This window comes from Elephantulus edwardii, unplaced genomic scaffold, assembly GCF_000299155.1.
Source record: "Elephantulus edwardii isolate Elephantulus edwardi_28Jun2011 unplaced genomic scaffold, EleEdw1.0 scaffold00422, whole genome shotgun sequence".
Lineage (NCBI taxonomy): Eukaryota > Metazoa > Chordata > Mammalia > Macroscelidea > Macroscelididae > Elephantulus > Elephantulus edwardii.
In genome coordinates, this window is record NW_006400172.1 from 825,475 (window position 1) to 847,383 (window position 21,909).

Consider the following 21,909-nt stretch of genomic DNA (forward strand, 5'->3'; position numbering starts at 1 on the left):
GCCCACTCTATCCAGATCATGAAGGTGGAGGAGATCGCAGCCAACAAGTGCCGCCGACCTGCAGTCAAGCAGTTCCATGACTCCAAGATCAAGTTCCCACTGCCCCACCGGGTCCTGCGTCGCCAGCACAAGCCACGGTTCACCACCAAGCGGCCCAACACCTTCTAGGCACAGCCCTTCTGCCTCATCCCAGTTTGCACAATAAAACACCTTGGGGATTGAAAAAAAAAAAAAAAGATGAAGTTGAGGAAAATTAAATCAAGTCCACCGGAAAAAACATTTGACCTTAAGTCTGCCTCACTCGAATTTCAAAACCGTCTCAGGAACAGGTTTGAGGCCTTGAGCACCAATGAGCGTAGACCAAATGAGCTCTGGGAGGATATCAAGAAAATCTTCCGTGAAGAATGCAAAATATCATTACAAAGGCTGACGAAGAAGAAAAGACCAAGATGGATGTCAGATGAGACTCTGAGCATTGCATTAGAGTGCCGAGAAGCCAAAGCTAAAGGAAGAAATCAAGAAATCAAAGAGCTGAATAGAAAATTTCAAAAGGCAGCTCGGGATGACAAAGCAAGATACTATAATGAAATGTGCAGAGAGCTGGAGTCAGAAAATCAAAAGGGCCAGAGTCGCTCAGCATTTCTTAAGAAAAGGATTTGAAAAACTAATTCAAGCCATGGGTGGCAATACTTAAGGATACTTTGTGTAGAATGTTGAATGATCCAGGAAGTATCAAAAGAAGATGGAAGGAGTACACAGAGTCACTGTATCAGAAGGACTTGGCTGACACAGAGGAATTTCATGAATTAACACATGAGCAAGAGCCTATGGTGATGAAGGAGGAAGTTCAAGTTGCTCTGAAGAATTGGCAAAAAACAAGGCTCCATCCAGGAGTTGATGGCATACCAATTGATATATTTCAACAAACAGATGCTGTTCTGGGTGTGCTCACTAAGTTGTGCCAGGATATCTGGAGGAGAGCCAGCTGACCAACTGACTGGAAGAGATCGATATTTGTTCCCATTCCAAAGAAAGGTGACCCAACAGAGTGTCGAAATTATCGAACAATATCATTGATATCACATGCAAGCAAGATTCTGCTGAACATTATCCAAAAACGTTTGGAACAATATGTCAACTGAGAACTGCCAGATGTGCAGACTGGACTTAGAAGAGATCATAGTGTTAGGGATATTATAGCTAATGTTAGATGGATCTTGGCAGAAAGCAGAGAATACCAGAAGAATGTCTGTCTGTGATTCATTGACTATGCAAAGGCTTTTGACTGTGTGGATCACAACAAGCTATGGCTGACTCTGAGAAGAAACCAACAGTAAGTGGTTCAAATCCACCAATTGCTCCACCAGAAAAAGATGACCAATCTCCTCCTATGTAATTAACTGCCTCTGAAAACCCACTGGAGGGTTCCACTTTGACAGTACAAATCACAACAAGGGACAGGACTATGATAAAATAAATGTATTTCTTTAAAGCCATGTACTTTGTGGTGTTTTTATAGTGGTAGCCCTAAAAACTAGGACAGACGGTAAGTAATTGCTACCTTTTTTAAAAAAAAAGAGCATAGGGATTGCTATGGAAGAGAGGATAACTTCTCACTATGCCCCTTTATTTTGTTAAAATGTTTTATTATGTGTAAAGAGATAGGTGCTATCAATCTAAAGTTATATTTCATAGCAAGATCTAGCAGCTCTGTACTTAAAGTTGAATTTTTTAAAGAAGCTGTTTTTAAATTTATTATAACTACAGGTAGCAGTAATGATTTAGAGGCACCCATCAGTGAAACCAAGGAGTTTGTGGAAACATATTAAATAAATCTTATATGCTATCTGCCAGAAGGCTAGTAAAAGATGAAGGAGAAAACACAAACTCAGCATTCAATGAAGTTATTGACTATACATTAAATTTATACTCTCATGAAAGATGGGAAAGAAAAGCTGTCACTCATGCGAAGGAAACAAAATCAATGAATATTATTTCCTTTTATGTACATTTCACTAAGCTATTCTATCAAAAAAAAGTGCTTCCTGATGTTTACAATCTAGGGCTTTGGAAAACAAATTTATTTTATTAATGATGGTCAAATAGCTCTAGAATATAAGACAATTAATCAGACCAAACTATGATGAATCTCTGATATTCAGCTATTATTTAGGATCCACAATTATATGAGTGACCAATAGGAAATATATAAATGTATGAGATAAGAAGTGTACAATTCTATTTTCTCTGGATTCCATCACATGTTCAAAGATGTTTTAAATGTAGACAGTAAAACATGTATAATATTTTTATTATTTTTCAAAATATACACAGCAAACATACACTAAATTTAATAATGTCCATATATACCATGGACTACTGAGAAATAAGCAAATCTGTTTTGGAAGAAGTATAACCAGGAAACTCCTTAGAAGCAAGGATGATGAGAATTTTTTTTCAGATAATTTGGCCTTGTCAGGAGAGATCAATCTTAGAAAGGAATGTCATGCTTAGAAAGACTGAAGGTCAAAGAAGAGGAAGACCATCAATGAGATTCATCAACACAGTGACTACAGCAATGAGCTTAAAGCAGAAAATGTGAGAATCATGCAAGATAGGTCAAGGTTTCACTCTGGGGCCCATAGAGCTTCTATGAATCAGAGTGAACTTGATGCACTTAACAGTAACATATATAATTCAGTAATATTTATTGCATTCAAGTTATACAAACATTTCCACTCTCCTTTTCCAAACTATACACTGTCCAATTGACATAAACTAATGGTAGCCTAAAATTCTAACATCTATATTTTTTGTAAATCAAAGGAACACACAATCCAATCAAGTGGCACAGCCACATACGCACATGAGTTATGAGATCATCTCATGTGGGAGGTCAATGGTTTTGCTTTCTTGACTGTCAGAGTTGCCAAAAATGAACTCAGGCAAGTGTGAACAGAAATCTCTGGTCATCACATTCAAGTGCTTGAGATGGAATTATTTTCCAATATTTCCTTTCTGGATAGCTATATAACAACATTGGGAATACTAGAATTAAGAATAGAAATAATAAAGAATGATCTCATTGACAGTGAGTCCTCCGTAGTTTCTCATGTTTCTCCATGTTTTGCTGGCAGATGCACTGACTGATTGGCATTGTTCTGGACTACCTTTTCAATGATGGCGAAAAAGCGAAGCTTTTTTTCTTTTCTTTTAAATACCATTGCTGCTTAACCCAAGAAAGTGTTTGGGTTTTTTAAATTTTTTTTAATTTTACACTAGTTTATTTACAACATTCTAGTTAATACATTGTTTTAGAGAAACACCTTGCACACCCTCATCCCTCTGCTTCCACCTTCTCCCACCCTCTTGGATGCTTATACTCATTCTACAATAATGGTCTTATACCATATTTATCCTTGTGGGGCTGAGTTAGTTCACTCAGCATAATGCTCTCCAGGTCCTCTCAAGTTAGGTAATAATTTATAAAATCATTGTTCCTGTGTGCTATATAGTTTTCCATTGTGTGAATGTACCATAATTATTCAGTCCATTTGTTTGTGGCTGGACATTTTGCCTGTTTCCATATTTTTGTGATGGTGAATAATGCTGCTATGAACATTTTGGTGTACAAATCTCTGTTTGTGCCTCAGTTCTAATTTTCTCAGGGTATATTCCAAGTAGTGTAAATAGCTGGGTCATATGGAATTTCTATGTTCAGCTTTTTGAGTAAGCACCAAACTGTCCTCCAGAATAGTTGTACCTTTTTACAATACCACCAACGATGTATACAAAATAAAAGTCTGGTTAACCTAAAAGATTTTATTCCCTAAACTAAAACCTTCTTTCTGGAAGGAAGCCATTGCACATGTAGATGACACTTGCTCCTTCTTGCATCACACTAGGAACTGGAGCACATGGACTGGAAAAAAAAAATTGGACTTTAGGTCTAAGTGAAAAAACATGCAAATAAACAAAGCATGTTCAAGAAACTGTAAATAACAATGTCAGTAGATATTTATCAGCAGAAGTTCCTCTTTATATCAGGATTGTTATTAGGTGCTGCTGAGTCAATTGAGTGTGACTCATAGTGACACTATGAACAGATCTGAACCTGGCCCAATCTCAGCCACCCTTATCATTCCCAACAGCCCATTGCCATGGGCCACAGACACTGTGGTAATCCAACTCATTGAGTTCTTTTTCTCCTTCACTGATTCTACTCCTTTCCAAGCAAGATGTCCCTCTCCAAGACATCGCTATATTCAGCCATATATCAGCATATTAAATTATATTCTCAATTAAGAATTAATACATTCATTCACTCACACTCCTAAAACAAGTATCCTAGGGCAAATTTACTTCCCTAAAGTGAAGAAGATTTAAAGCATTTATTGCAGAAGATCAAAGACTACAGTCTTCAGTATGAACTATATCTTAATATCAAGAAAACAAAAAAAATCTTCATAACTGGACCACTTTGCTGCAGAAGGTCAAGGACTGTAGTCTTTGGAAAAATACAGCCTGCTGGGAAAGGTTAACAAAAGAGAGAAAACCTTCCCACAGACTGACACAGTGACTGTAATAATGGGCATGAGCATATCAGAAACGGTGAGGTTGTCACAGGATGGTGCCAGGTTCTTATCTGTTGTTCATAGAATTCCTATGAGTCAAAGATGACTAGACAGCACCTAATAATAACACATTGTTAAAAAGAGTATTTCTAGAAATCCCAAGTCAATGGAACTCTTATTTAATAAAAGCATTTTCTAAAATTTAGAACGATGTAACTTGTTATATAGATCCCAATGTGGTTGTTAGATTGACAAGTGGTTTTGTTGTTGTTGTTGTTGTTGTTGTTGTTGTTGTTGTTGTTATGTGCTGTCAAGTTGCTTGCGACTCATAGCAACCCTATGTACAACAGCCCTAAACTCTGCTCTGTCCTGTGCCAATTGCACTGTCTCTGATACACCCATCCCGATTACCCCAGTCACTGAATCAATCCACCTCATAGAGGGTCTTCCTCTCCTGCACTGTCCCTCTACCCTACGAAGCATGATGTCCCTCTCCAAGGACCGGTCCCTCCTTACAACATGTCTAAAGCATGTCAGACGAATCCTCAGAATCCTTGTCTCCAAGGAGCCGCCCAGTTTAACCTTCTCCAGGATGAACCTTGGGGGGCGGGGGTGGGAATACAAGATTTATCTACCCATGTACCAAAAAAATCCAATCTTAGGAAATAAGTATTAAGTTAAAGAAAAAAATTAAATAGTAGATTATGTAACTTTTTTTAAGATTATATAACATTTAAGATCATGAACACTGTCAAAGAATTTCACCTAGCAAGTAGGTGAAATTGGGAAAATGACTAGATATTGAAATGAAGCAACAGTTATTGATCCTTCTGATTAAGATGGATGGTTGTAGCAGCAATCAAAAGAATATGGCAGACTACCAGAATATCACGTGCATTTACCATGATTACCTAAAGTAAAGCTAGGGTGACCTCCATTCTCACTTCTCCCTTCTCAGTAATCTTCCATGGATTACTTATCTGTCAATTACTTGAAACTATTTTCTCACCAACCATTATTGGACTTCTGATTCGCATCCTGTTCCAGCACTCCTTTTGGTCCAAAAATGTACCTTTTGTTGTCTAACATGCCTTGTGTTATCAATTAGAAAGTAGTGAAACAAGCATACGAGAACTCTTTTCAGGAACTCGAGAATCTAAAACAATTCAGATCGAAGCCTAGAAAGACATTCAACAAAGTGAACTGACATGAAGACTTCAGCAAGAGACTCAAATATGTCAGAGATAATGAGGATGGAAGAGGATAGAATGGTGTTTATGTCTGTTTTTCATAGAGTCACTGTGAGCCCTACACAATTCAAGAGCACCTAACAACAGCAGGCTTTAAGTAAAAATTTTTTACAGCAAGAAAATATGTGAGATATGTCACTAGAGTGTTTTCAGTTTTTCAAGAGAAATGGCACTATCTTTATTGCTGATAGATTAAAGATCATAGACATCTTTGTTTCTTTGCACAGTGCTAGATATTTCACACTCTCAGCTTATTCTCTTAGAAGTTTCATTAGCTAACCTCATATTGTCAAAATTTCACCATTAACAGTTAAGAAAAATACTTCTCATCAGACACTTCTCTTACAAAGTAATCATTCCAAATGGTAGTATGAGACAATTCACTAAAATACCATGTCATTTATGTACAAATCTCTTTATCTACAAATTTCTAGGTGCTGCAATAATATATGCTGTCCTACTGCTTTGTCCTGCAAATGTTTTGAACAGTGCACAGTTTAAAATCAAGAAGAGTGTGTGTCAGGACTGTATCCTTTCTCCTTACCTGTTCAATTTGTATGCTGAGCAAATCTTTGGAGAAATTGAACTCTGTGAAGAAGAATATGGTGTTGGGATAGGAAGAAGACTCATTAACAACCTGTGTTGTGCAGATGACACAACCTTGCTTGCTGGAAGTGTTGATGTACTTGCTGCAAAAGATCAAAGACTCCAGCCTTCAATATTACATATCACCATTAAAAAAAACAAAAACAAAAATTCTCACCACCACAAAAAATTGTCACCAATAGATGACAACAACATGATAGGCAGAGAAAAGATTTAAACTATCAACTATTTTACCTCCCTTGGACCCATAACCAACACCTCGGCACCAGTGTCAAGAAATTAAAAGATGTATTACACAGGAGAAGGCTGCTGTCATGGACCTCTTGTAGTACTGAGGCACAATGATGTCAGTTTAAAGACTAAAGTTCACCTGATTCAGGCAATGGTCTTTTCAATTACTTGCTCTGCTTCTGAAAGCTGGACAATGAAAAAAGATGACAGATGAAGAATTGATAGCTTTGAGTTGTGGTGTTGAAGATACTTACTGAATATTCCATTGACTGCCAAAAGAACAAGCATATGTCTTAGAGAAAGTGTAGCCAGTGTGCTCATTAGAGGCATGGATGGAGAAGCTTCTCCTCACATACTTTAGGCATGTTGTTAGGAGAGCTATTCCTTGGAAAGAAATACCAAGCTTGGAAAAGTAGAGGGTTAGCAAAAGAAAGGAAAATTCTCAATGAGGTGGACTGACACAGTGACTGCAACAATGGGCTCAGCTGTGTCAGAGATGATGAGGGTGTTGCAGGATAGAATTGGATCCAGGGTTCATACTTGCTTCAAATCAACTGCACCTAAAAGCAACAATAACAACAGCTGCTTTTTCCAGGAAGCTCTGTTGGTGTCATTTGTATAGAGTTGCACTGGTAACTCAAAGGCCACACTTTTTGGTAGTTGGAACCCACCAGTGAATTTATGGGTGAAACATGGGCAAGCTCCTCCTTGCTTTTTACAGTCTAGAAAAACCCAATGAAGGCTTAGCTATGAGTGGGTTCTAATTTGATGGCAATGAGACTACTTTGAACAACATTTCTGAAGCACAGGATCCTTAACTTCTTACTGTTATACACCCCTTTTCACAAATAAAAACAAGCTGTCCAACTCTAAAGCTCCTGATCCATTCTGGACGCATCCTTTCTTTGTCTCACCCTTATCATCTTCTGTCGAGAGATTTCTCATCTCTAAGCCCAATTCTTTTTCCAAATTCATTGCTATCATCTGCTTCCACACAGCATGGACATATCAATAAGTCTCTGACCAGGTGACAGTTCATACCTATCACTGTGCCATCAATTGTTACTAAATTCATCCCTGCTGGCTATTTTTTTTACTTACAATGAGTTAGCATCCTAGCCACTGCTGTTCCACGAAAGCTACTTCTAAAGAAAGTAACAATAAATGTCTTTCAGAAATTCAGTGTTTCACATGAGCTGTCAGTCTACAGATTCTCCAGAGAGCATTCTCCCTTCTTCATAAACAACAATTTTAAAAAAGGCAGTGTTTTTAAGAAAATGTACAGAGACTAAAGTTTGCTTGTGATTACCTGGGTTGGCAGGGGAGCAGGGAAGATAAAAGAGGGAGTTCTTATTTGGGAACTCTGAGTTTCTATTTATGATGATAGAAAATATGGCAACAGATATTGGTAATGAATGCACAATATGGTTAATGTAATTGGTGTTGCTAAATTGCACATAGTAAAAAAAAACCACACTGCATTATGTTGCATATAGTTTTAAAAGAACATTTTTTTTGTTATTGTTCAACTTGACAAGATTCCATGTGCCACTCACTTAACAATCTCAGACCATTGCTGGTGGTGAGGGTGGTGGGGGGGGTGAGGATGGTGAGGGTGGTGGTGGTGGTGGTGCCAGTGAGCCGAGTACAACTCATATCAACTCTATAATGGCCAAGAGAAAACACAGATATGTCTTGGAGAAGACGCAGCTTGAGTGCTCTTTAGAGGCAAGAATGAGGAGGCTTCACCTCACATACTTTGGGCATGTTGCTAGGAAGGGCTATTCCTTGGAGAAGGTCATAATGCTAGGAAGGGTTGAGGGTCAGTGAAGGAGAGGAAGACCCTCAATTAGGTGGATTGGATTGACACAGTGACTGCTGCAATGGGTTCTTGTATGTCATGAAGTGTGAGGATGACACAGGATAGAACAGGGTTCAGATCTCTTCTTCATAGAATCTCAGATCATTAGGAAACTTAAAGTTCATCTGTGAACCTCTGTTGTCACTAGCTGTCTGGAAAGACAGAAATAAGAATACAAGTCAATTTGTAAGTTTGGGAAATAGTCTGGTTTATAAAAAATTAATATAAAATTTAATTAGATGGGATGTAAAATAGAAACCAGAGTAAACATTTTGTTGAAATTAGTATAAAATTTAATTAGATGGGATGTAAAATAGGGACCAGAGTAAACATTTTGTCAAAATTATACATTTGGTAAGTAACAAAATAAATGCTCCCAAAGTAAAATCTCACAAGTCCCCTGATTTGGGGGATGAAAGAAGACTGATTTCTATTTAATTAACAGGTGTTATGCATAAAATCTGTTTATCTCCTGTGATTGAGGATCTCTTCCAAATGCACTTAATTATTTTTAATTGTTTTTTCACTATTATTTTATTTTTACAATGCATTGTTGTTGCTGTGTACCACTGAGTTGGATCCAACCCATAGCTGACCCTTTGTAGGGTTTTCAGCAACAGTTAATTGCATGAGAGGAGATTGCCCATCTTTCTCACACAGAGTAGAAAATGGCTTTGGACCCTGTGCCTTCAGGATTGCAGCACAGCTTCTTGCCACTAGGCTACCAGAGCTTTCAGGATGTGCATTTTTTCCAATGGTCAGGGTACCTGAAAAACTGGTGACAGAAAAGAGAATTACCAGTTCTCTGATCTGCCATTTATAAAGCCTCTTTCCAACCGGGAAGCAGAAATTGATAAAATAACTTTCTCTCAAGGACCTTCCCTAATGCCAACAAGAAGACAGAAAGGCAAATAAATAAACATCTTTACTAGGAGGGGCTGTTCCTTGGAGAGAGATATGATGCTTGGAAAGGTGAGAGTTGGTGAGGGAGAGAAAGACCCTCATCTGGGTCGATTGATACAGTGACTATCACAAAGGGCTGTACTGTGTCAGGAAGTGTGAGGATGGCACAGAATAGGACAGGGTTACGATCTGTTGTTCATAGAGTCACTATGGGTCATACTAAACTCAACGGCACCTAACAAGAACAATAAGCTTCTTTGTAGGATGATCGTGAATTAAGATATGCACTAACAAATGCAAAAGCAACAACAACACACCAAACCCCCCCCAAAAAAAAGGAAGAAGAAAAATTCTCAACTCTACCTGCATGGATCATTTAAAATTCTGTTCAAAGTATCCTTAAATATTGCAACTCAAGCCTTGAATTTGTTCTTCAGTTCCTTCAGCTTAAGAAATGCTAAGCTGACATGGGTGGCACAGAGAGCAACAGGAGAGTAGAAATTTGAGTAAGAAATATTATTAAAATAATTTGTTTGATAACCACAAGAGCAGCAAGCTGTGGACCCTGGCAGAAGGTGTCAGTCAAACTCGGCGGGAACAACAAGTAGAGTCATGATGGGACCCACTTGCCAGGAGCAAGGAGGACAGTGGAAATTTGATTGAGTTTTCTTAATCCCCACCAGACCTAGAGCCTCAACAGACCAAGAGCCCTGCTGAGCAACAGTAACTGAGCAAAAGACAGACAGCTGAAATTTGAGTGAGGACCTCGTGTGAGTCCACCTGGAAAGCTGTAATCAGAGTTCAGTTCCAATGCATGCCCAACACATCTCTGTGCCTGCTCCATACCCGCTGGACTTCACACCCTGTCTCCACATCCAGTCAACTAATTTGCTTTTAATCCAGAGCACCTTGATCTGAGATAGCTTCAAGAGGCTACTCTCACAGGCTCTAAAATGAACCTTCCCTAAGATCAGAAGTTCAGAAAGAAACAGGGGCAGGATGTTGTTGTTGTTATGTGCCATCGAGTCGCTTGCGACTCATAGCGACCCTATGTACAACAGCCCTAAACTCCGCTCTGTCCTGTGCCAATCGCACTGTCTCTGACACTCCCATCCCAATTATCCCAGTCACTGAATCAATCCACCTCATAGAGGGCCTTCCTCTCCTGCGCCGTCCCTCCACCCTCCCAAACATGATGTCCCTCTCTAAGGACCGGTCTCTCCTCACAACATGTCCAAAGTGTGTTAGACGGAGCCTCAGAATCCTTGCCTCCAAGGAGCCACCCGGTTTAACCCTCTCCAGAACAAATCTATTTGTTTTCCTAGCAGTCCATGGTATTCTCAATACTCTTATCCAGCACCACAGCTCAAAGGAATCAATTCTCCTTCTATCCTCCTTGGTCATTGTCCAACTCTCTGATGCATAACAGGTGATTGCGAAGACCATGGCCTGTATCAGACGCACCTTAGTCTCCAGAGAGACACCACTGCTCTTCAGCACTTTGGAGAGGTCCCTAACAGCAGACTTTCCCATGGCAATGCGCCTTTTAATTTCCTGGCTGATGGTGCCAAGACTGTTGACTATGGAGCCAAGCAAACTAAAGCTGTGTACAATCGCAATCTCTTCACCATCCATCCTGATGCTGCCAATTGGCCCAGTGGTGAGAATCTTTGTCTTCTTGACATTGAGCCTCAATCCATATTGTAGGCTGCAGTCCTTGACACTCTGCAGCAGGCGCTTCAGGTCCTCCTCAGTTTCAGCAAGCAGGGTTATGTCATCCGCATAACCCAGGTTGTTGATAAATCGTCCACCAATCTTGACCCCACATTTCTCCTCATAGAGCCCCGCCTCCCAGATAATCTGTTCTGCACATAGGTTGAAAAGGTATGGAGATAGGATGCATCCCTGGCGTACGCCCTTCCCAATTTTGAACCATGCAGTGTTCCCTTGCTCTGTTCTGACGATTGCCTCCTGGTCCAAGTATAAGTTTCGCATTAGAACGATCAAGTGTTCTGGGATTCCCATTCTTCTCAAAGCCAGCCATAGTTTGTTATGATCCACACAGTCAAATGCCTTTGCATAGTCAATGAAACACAGATAGACATTCCTCTGGTATTCCCTGCTTTCAGCCAAGATCCATCTAACATCAGCTACAATATCTCTAGTACCACGACCCCTTCTGAAACCAGCCTGGACTTCTGGTAGTTCTCTGTTGATGTGCTGTTCCAGTCGTTTTTAGATAATTTTCAGTAAAATCTTGCTTGCATGTGAAATCAGTGAAATTGTTCTGTAGTTTACACATTTAGTTGGGTCACCTTTCTTTGGGATAGGAACAAATATCGATCTCTTCCAGTCAGTTGGCCAAGTGGTCGTTCTCCAGATTTCTTGGCACAACTTGGTGAGCACGTCCAGGGCACAGAGGGGCAGGATAGCTACCCAAATCTTTTCTAGAGCAGTGACTTCAGATCAAGATCCTATTAGAGCCTCAGGAATGAAAAGCTCTACCACAGCAATGTCATGTAAAAAGTACGTTCCCTCATACCTTACACAAGCACAAAGCAAGATGTAACCCCAAAGGTTACACAGTATCAATGAATTTCCTGGAGCCAGAAAGTCTGATGGAACTTTTTTAGTATATTCTTAGCAGTGGAGTTGTGGGAATATACATCATTTATGTATATTTCATTGACTGCTAAAAGAACAGGTATCTCTTAGAGAAAGTGAAGCCAGAGTGATCCTGGGAGGCAAAGATAGCAAAGCTTCCTCTCACATATTTTGGGCATGTTGTTAAGAGAGTCTATTCCTTCGACAGGAACATCCTGCTTGGAAAAGTAGAATGTCAATGGACTCAAGTGGATCCGAGACGGTGAGTATGGCACAGGACAGGACAGGCTTCAGACCTGTAGTCCATAGGTCTCCATGAATCATCCTCAGCTTGAAGGTAAATAATAACAACAACTTGAAAGTTCTATTTTTCAGTACATTTTTCATTCCTACCAGTAGTGGATAAGGGTTCAAATTTGCATATTTTCCCCTATTCTCACCAACATTTGCTATTTTCAGTTCTGTAGCTTTGGGTTTCGTTCTGTCTTGTTTTGATGGGTTGTTTTGTTGCATGTTTGAGGGATTTTTTTAATGTTTGTCATCCTAGTAGGAGTGGAATCTATGTCACTGTGATTTTTCGTTGTATCTTTCCGATCACTAATAACATACTTTTCATCTTCTGGTGTGTTTTGTAACCATTTCAATGTCCTCTTTCATAAAAAGTCTTTTGCTCATGGTTTAACTGAGTTATTTGCCTTAAGATATTCTTCTAGTTGGTAGCTTGTCTTTTCATTTTTTTGGTGGTCTTTTGATGAACAAAAGTGGCAAGAGAACCAAGGAGGATTGCAACAGTGTCCACTTCAGCAGAAAAGATTGTTAAAGTGAATTGAAATATCAACTAGAAAAAGCATGAAAACACAAAACTGTGAACACATGACACAGAGTTTTAAACAGGCGTAAGAACCAGGGAGGTAGTAGCAGCAGCAGAAAAAGTTAGATCTCCCTCTTGTCCTGGGGCCCACCCCTACCTCAACTACTCATCAGTGTTCTCCACTCCCTAGCTCCATGCTGCAAACTCCCTTCTACTACCACTTCCCACTTCAGCAAGCCCAGCTCTACCCTAGACCACACCTACACTGCCCAGTTTCTGGAATCAGAAGCTTTCAGAGCCTGTGAATGCTGCCCCAGATTAGAGGGACACCTCCTCTGACTGGGAAGGATCCATCCATTGGACTGGCAAAGACTCTAGCCATGCAGACTAGCTTGGGCTCCTCTGAGGCAAAGAGAAACTGTCCCAGTTTGGGCATCCCACCTCTTAACATACCTTTGACAAATCTGTCCCATTGCATCCATGTTTGGTTTATGATATTTATAAGATTATATATATATATTGCTGTATACAAGGATGATCTGTCTACGTGTTGCCGTTTATTTTACAGGTTGTATATTATATGTTTGCTTATTTATAGTCTGTTCTTATGCATACAGTACTTCTCTTTCAATTTTCTGTACTGCAGTGACTTGCATGTTGCTGTGATGCTGAAAGCTAAGTCACTGCTGTTTCAAATGCCAGCAGGATAACTTATGGTAGACAGATTTCAGTAGCACTTACAGACAAAGACAGAATAAGAAGGAAATTAGATCATTCACATTTTAAATAACAGACCTTCAAAATCCTTATCACTAACAAAGAAACATTGTTAGATACAGTAGTACCTGAAGATGAGCCTCCTCAGATGGAAGACACCAAAAAATGAGTAGAAACAAATGCAAATATCCACTATTAATTGGAACACAGATTGTATGAAGTATGAATCTAGGAAATTTGGAAGTTGTAAAAAATTAAACCAAATACAAGAAAATTTATGTAAGAGGCATTAACGAACTGAGATGAACTGATATATGCCATTTTGAATCAGAAAAAAATCATATGATCTATTATGGAGGGAATAAAACATGAGGAAGAATGGAGTTGCTTTCATAATCAAAAAGAACATTTCAACATCTATCCTGAGGTACAATGTTATGAGTGATAGGATATTATCCTTCCAAGTAAGAAAGACATACTAATACAACTATAATTCAAATACACACAGCAACCACTAAAGCCAAAGCTAATGAAATTGAGGACTTACCAACTTTTATAGTTTGAAATTGATTGGACAAGCAATCAAGATGCTTTTATAATAAATGGTATCTAGAAGGCAAAAGTTGGAAACAAAGAAGAAAGACTATTAGATGGATAAATAGGGACTTGTTGACAGAAATGAGGCTGGAGATCAAATGATAGAATTTATACAATCAATGATATTTTGAAAATATCTTTTAAAAAAACATAGACTGTGACTATACACATAGACATCATCTGACAGACTCCACAGGATTCACAATTGCTACATCTGTGAAAAGAATTGATGGAAAAGTTCAACAACAGCAGGCCAGAGGCTAACTTGGAACAAATCATCAATTATCTTTGTGCAAGTACAACTAGAAGTTGAAAAAAACCTAAAACAAGTCTGTAAGAACAAAAATTTAAACTTAAAGTTTATTCCATCTGAATTATTTTAAGTCTCAAGAATATATTTGATGCATTGAACGTTAATGATTGAGGATCAGATGAGTTGTGAATGACATCAAAGATAGCACCCATTAAGAAAGCAGGAGGTTAATATAAAAACAGGACAGAAAAAAAAAATACAATGGATATCAGAAGAGACTCTGAAAATTGTACTAGAATGAGAGACCAAAAGAGAAGGAAAACCTACTGAAGTGAAAGAGCTGAATAGAACATTGCAAAATGTAGCTGAGATGAAAAAGTAAACTGTTATAACAAAATGTGCAATGAACCGCAGTCAAGAAACGAAAAAGGACACACTCAACATTTCTTAAGTTGAAATAATTGAAAATCAAATTCAATCCTTGCATTTCACTACTGAGAGATTCTAAGGACAAACAGCCAGAGCATTTTTTGGAGGCAGGAATGATGAGACTTCGCCCATACTCTGGGTATATTGCTATTAGGGGCTATTCTTTAGTGAAGGACATGACACTTGGAAGGGTAGACGGTGGGTGACGGAGAGGAACACCTTTAACAAAGTGAATTGACATGGTGGCTGCTACAATGGGCTATTGTACGTCAGGAAGTGTGAAGATGGTACAAGACAGAACAGGATTCCAATCTTTTGTTCATAGGCTCACTATGAGTCATACTTAACTCAACAACACCTAACAACAACAACAACATGGGCAAAATATTGCCTGATGAAGGAGGTGTCAAAAGAAGATATACACAGAATTACCATACCAAAGAGAAATGGCCAAAATGGAACTGTTTCAAGCTGTAGAATATTATCAAGAGCCAATGTCAATGAAAGAAATTCAATTGCATTGAAAATGTTGAGGGGAAATAGTCCCAGGATGATAAAATACCAATGGACATATTTTAACAAACAGATGCATCCCTGGCTATGCTCACTATCAATGACAAGACATTGGGAAGACAACATACTGGAAGACAACAATTTGACTGGAAGAAATCCACATTTGTTCCCAATTGAAAAAAAAAAATCTATATATCTATCTATATCTATGTAGATAAAGATATATGGTACAAAAGAGTGCAGGAAATGTCAAATAATATAATTGCTATCATATGGAAGTAAAATTTTGTTAAAGATTATTTAGAAGTGGCTGGACCCATCAACAGGGAACTGCCTGAAAGTCAACCTGGATTTAGAAGAGGTTGTGGCATAAAGGACATCTTTGCTGATGCCAGATGGATGTTTGCTGAAAGCAGAGAATATAAAAGTGTTTACTTGTGTTCATGAAAAACTTATACCTAGACCAAGAAACTGTTGTCTGAGCAAAACAAGGGAACTGCATGGTTTAAATTCAGGAAAGGTATGTGTCAAGGTTGTATGCTTTCTCTATATCTATTGACTGTTTATGTTAATAAAATCATTTAATAAGCTGAACAAATAAGAATGTGGGATAAAAATTAGAGGGAAATTCATCAACTGACATTATGCACATGGCACACTTTGCTTACAGAATGTGAAGAGGACTTAAAACACTTGTTGCAGCATATCAAACACTATAAACTGCAATGTATATTGTTTCTCAACACCTAAAAAATTAAAATACTCACCACTGGACCAGTATAAATTAGACCTTAACATCAAGAAAACTAAAATCCTCACCACTGGGCCAGTAGGCAGTATCATGATAGATGGGTAAAAGACTGAAGTCGCCAACAATTTCCTTTTACTTGGTTCCACAATAAGTACTCTTGGCACCAGAAGTCAGGAAATCAAAAGACATGTTGTATTGGGAAAATTTGCCTTCCAAAGCTCTAAAGAACAAGAAATTTCATTTTAAAAACTAACATGAACCTAATTCTAACCCAAGTTTTACAAATTATTTCCTATGCATCTGAAAGTTAGAAATAGGATGACAGAATTGATAACTTTGGGTTAGGTATGGAAGACGAGTATTAAGTATTTCATGGACTGCTACATATTCCTTGGAGACAAGAATGGTAATATTCGACCTCATGTGCTTTGGCATGTTTTCCAGTAGCGTCAGTCTTTGAAAAAGAATATGATGTAGAGAAAGATGGAGGTCACCTAGCAAGATAGATTGACACAATGACTATAACAATGGGTGGTTCAGGAAAGAGCAACTTTCAGAACTATTGTTCATAGAGTTGCTATGACTTGGGGTCAACTCAAAGGCACCCAACAACATTAATTTATTTAGCCTTTTGCTATTTGTGCTTTTGTTGTTATTCTACTTAATCCATATAAAATAATTATATTGGTTTATTCTTCAGATTAAATCATTTTAAAGTCAATTTATTCTAAATTTATTTTTGTGTGTGGTATACTACGTGGATGCTCTTTAATTTTTCTACATGTGGAAAATCAGTTTTCTCAAAATCCTTTTTGGAAGAGACTCTTCTTTCCCCATCCAATAGACTTGAAACCCTTTGTAAAAATTCAATAAACTGTGTATTTGTGAATTCCTTCCTGAACTCTCATTTCTATAGGCATAGGCCTTTGGTAAAAGTGTCCATTGTTACACCTACTGAGCTGTTTGGATTACTGTAGCTGTATGTTGTTGTTGTTGTTAGGTGCCATCAAGTCAAGTACAACTCATAGCGAACCTATGAACAACAGACCTGAAATCTGTCCTATCCTATGTTGTCCTCATCATCTCCGACAAATTTAGGTGCATTGCTGCAGTCACTATGTCATCTTATTGTAAGGACACCGAGGCAGAACAGAACCCACTTCAGGCCAAGAAAGACAGCCCTGCCAGGCTGGCTCTCAAGCAGAAGACCAACTCCCACTAAAAGTTAGAGGGGGATTTTATATTTTCTTACAAGGGACTTGGGGAAGGGGATGCTTACAGAAGCTTCCTTCAATATAGGGAAGTGGGGTAGGGTCTCAGATAACTATTCCTGGGAAAAGTGGGGTAAGGTAGTTTCACAGAGAGAATAAGCACAGCTGCTGTTCCTGTGATTGTATTCTTTCCATTGTCATTCCGGGAGAGGAAGGAAAGGACTCTGCAGACCTAGCCTATCTATCTCTGAGGATCTTCCTCTCTTTTCAGATCCTCCTCTTTTTCAGTCATGAAGTCCCTCTCCAAGGAACAGTCTCTCCTAGCAACATCCCCAAACTTTGTGAGATGAAGTTTTGTAATCTTTGCCTCCAAGGAGCACTCTGGCTATATTTTCTCAAAAACATATCTCTTTGCTTTTTCGGCAGTTCATAGAATATTCGATACTCTTTCCAACACCACAGCTCAAAGGAGTCAATTCTTCTTCTGTCATCCTTATTCGTTGTCCAGCTTTCATATGCATAGCAAGTGACTGAAAAGACTATGGCCTGAATCAATCAAGCACACTTTAGTCCTCAAACTGACATCAGTGTTCATCATTAATTTGGAGATGTCCCTAATTGCAGATTATCCAGTGCAATATACCTCCTGATCTCATAACTGCTGGAACCAAGTGTATTTATTATGGATCCAGGATGAAGTCCTTGACAGTTTCAATCTTTTCTCCATCTATCATGATGCTTCCTGTTGGTCCAGTAGTGAGACTTTTTGTTTTCTTGATGTTCAGATGATATTAATATTGAAAGCTACAGTATTTGATTTATACAGTGAGTATTACAAGTCCTCCTCATTTTCAGCAAACAAGGTTGTATCATCTGCATAACATAAATTGTTAATGAGTCTTATTCCAATCCCAATGCCACATTTTTCTTCATATTTGTTGTTTGTTGTTGTTATGTGCCACTGAGTCACTTGCAATTCATAGTGACCCAAAGTACCACAGCCATGGAACCTGCTCTATCCTATGTCAACTTTACTGTCTCTGACACACTTATCCTCATTACCCCAGTCATTGTATCAATCCAGTTTATTGATGAACTCCCTTTTTTCCTCTGTCCCTCAACCCTTCCTTCCAAGCATGATGCCACTCTCCAAGGAAATGTCCTTCATTGCAACATGTCCAAATTATGTCTGACAAAGCCTCAGAATCCTTGCCTCCAAAGAGCAGCCTGGCTTCACCCTCTCTAAGGCAAACTTCTTAGTTCTCCTGGCAGCCCATGGTATATTCAACATTCTTCTTCAGCACTACAGCTCAAAGGCATCAATTCTCTTCCTATAATCCCGAGTCATTGTCTTCATAGAGCCAAGTTTTTCTATCAAATTCAAGTCTTCATCTGTGAAATGCAAGCCTCAAGTTGCAATGCTGAGAGATGCAATGGATTAAATCTCAAATGATCCACCAAACAAAAACTGAAGAAAAACACAGAATCACTATACCAAAACCAATTACTCAACACTGAAATATTTTAAGAAGCCCCATATAATATGAAGATTCTAGAAAAATAAAAATAAAAAGTAAGGCCCCAGGAATCAACAGGATACTAATAGACATGTTTCAACTCTTAGATGCAGCCCTGGACTCATTCACAAGTCTATGCAAGGAAATTTGGCAGACAGTTGCCTGGCCAACCGACTGGAAGAGATTCATACTTGTTCTCATTCTTAAGAAAGGAGATCCAACAAAATGTGGAAATTATTGGAAAATATTATTACTATTCCATGCAAGCAAAATATTTCTGAAGATCATTCAAAAGCATGCATAGGCAGAGAACTGCCAGAGGATCAAACTGGGTTTAGAAGAGGCTATGACACCAGGGTTATCATTACTGATGTCAGATGGATTCATTTAGTGTATGGTATTTTTAAGACCAGAAAGTATGAACTTTCTGTTCATATTGCTTTAGCTATATGAAATTTCTTGGAATTCCACATAAAGTTGAGGATTTATTTTTCCATTTCTATAAAGAAAGCTGCCAAAATTTTTACTAGAAATGTATTGAATCTCTTTTAGTAGTGATGTCTTAACAATATTAAGTCTTCCAAACCAAGAACATGGGACATCTTTCCATTTAATTTTTCTTTAAACTCATTCAACAGATTAGTCTCTTTTGTCAGCTTTCTAATTTTCTAATTTTCATACCTCTTTGTTGTTGTTGTTGTTATGTACCTCCACGTTGGAGCCAACTCATAGTTGACCATCCAGTGGGTTTTCAGAGGTTGTAAATGACACGGGAAGAGATTGCCTATATTCTCCTACTTACTTTTATTTCTAGGTATTTTAACTTCTTAACTGTGACTGTAAATTAAATGATAGTAATTTTTATTTCTTTTTCTTTGCTTGCAATATTTCTCATTTGTGCAATTATGAGACTGATTAAGCTATTTCTTGAAATGGGGAAGAGTTAGAGACACTTTGGGAAGGTGTAGAGTAAAGGCTTTTGTGTTGGACACATTATAATTAAGAACCCTGTGAGAGACTTAAGCAGGGAACTGCACATGCAAGTTTAGAATTCTGAAAAAGTGTATTCAAATAGTACCTTCTTTCCAGTTTTTCACAAAATTTTAATTTTAATAAAAGACTAAATTTTATTTACAAAAAGCTGTACTCAGTGCTCGCTTTGGCAGCACATATACTAAAAAAACAAACAAAAAAAAAGCTGTACCCAAAATGGATGTCAGATGAGACTCTTATAATTGCACTAGAACACCATGAAGCCAAAGCAAGGCAAGAAATCAAGAAATTGTGGAGCTGAACAGAAGATTCCAAAGGGCAGCACAGGATGACAAAGTATTAAATTGAAATGTGCAAAGAGCTGGAGTCAGAAAGCCAAAAGAACAAAACATGTTCGGCATTTCTTAAGCTGAAGGAACTAGAAAACAAACTTAAGCCTCCACTTGCAATACTTAAGGATGTTTTGGGAGGAATATTAACTGATCCAGGAAGTATTAAAAGAAAATGAAAGGAGTATACAGAGGTACTGTAACAAAAATAATTAGCTGACAAAGAATTTCATGGAACAACATATGAGCAAGAGCTTGAGGTGATGAAAGAAGAAGTTCAAGCTGCTCTGAAGGAATTGACAAAAAACAAGGCCCCAGGAATCATTGGTATACTAATTAACTTATTTCAACAAACAGATGCTAGATGTGCTCACCAAGTTGTGCTAAGAAATCTGGAAGACAATCACCTGGCCAGCTGACTGGAAGAGATTTGTATTTATTCCCATTCTGAAGAAAGTTGAGCCAATAGAGTGCTGAAATTATTAAACAATGTCACTAATATCACATGCAAGTAAGATTCTGCTGAAAATTATCCAAAATGACTGGAAGAGCACATCAAAAATAACCTGTCAGATGTGCAGACTAGGTTTAGAAGAAGTCATGGCACTAGGGATATTATAGCTAATGTTATATAGATCTTGGCTGAAAGCAGAGATTATCAGAGAAATGTCTATTGGTGTTTCATTGACTATGTAAAAGCATTTGACTATGTGGATCACAACAAACTGTGGCTAACTATGAGAAGAATGGGAATCCCAGAACACTTGATTGGGATTATATGAAATCTATTCTTGTACCAGGAGGTAGTCATCAGAAGAGAGCATGAAAACATTGCTTGGTTTAAAATCAAGACGGGTATATGCCAGGGATGTGTCCTATCTCCATACTTTTTCAATCTATATGCAGAACAGATCATTTGGGAGGCTCTACAAGGAGGAATGTAGCATCAGGATTGGAGGAAGACTCATCAACAACCTGCATTATGCAGAAGACACAACCCTGCTTACTGAAACTAAGGTTGACCTGAAGCTCTTGCTGCAGAAGGTCAAGGCCTGCAGCCTTCAATAAGGATTGAATCTCAACATCAAGGAAAAAAAGATTCTCACCACTGGGCTGATTGGCAGCATCATGACAGACAGTGTAGAGATTGTGATTGTTAACAGCTTCTGTTAACTTGGCTCCACAATCTCCCGGGAAATCAAAAGACAAATTACATTGGGAAAGTCTGCTGTCAAGGACATCTCCAGAATACTGAAGAGCAACAATGTCAGTATGGAGACTAAGGTGCACTTGATTCAGTCCCTGGTCTTCACAATTTTGAGCTATGCATCAGAAAGCTGGACAATGACTAGAGATGATAAGAGAATTGATACCTTTGAGCTGTGATGCTGGAGAAGACTATTGAATATACCTTGGACAGCTAAGAGAACAAACAGATTCATCACTGAGAGTGTCAAACCAGACTGTCCCTTGGAGGCATGGATTCTGAAGCTCTGTCCAACATACTTTGGAGATATTGTAAGGAGGGACCAGTCCTTGGAGAGGAGCATTGTACTTGGAAGGGTGGAGGGACAATGCAGGAGAAGAAGACCTTAGATAAGATTGATTAACTCCTTCATTCAAGAAAAGCTTGGAAGAACTTTAGTAGTCCTAATCCACAACATAAAGAGTCTTCCAAGTATTCTGAAAAATTTACAACCAGGAGAAGATAAAATAGATGAATGGGACCTTCTAAAAATCAAATCCCTATGCACATCCA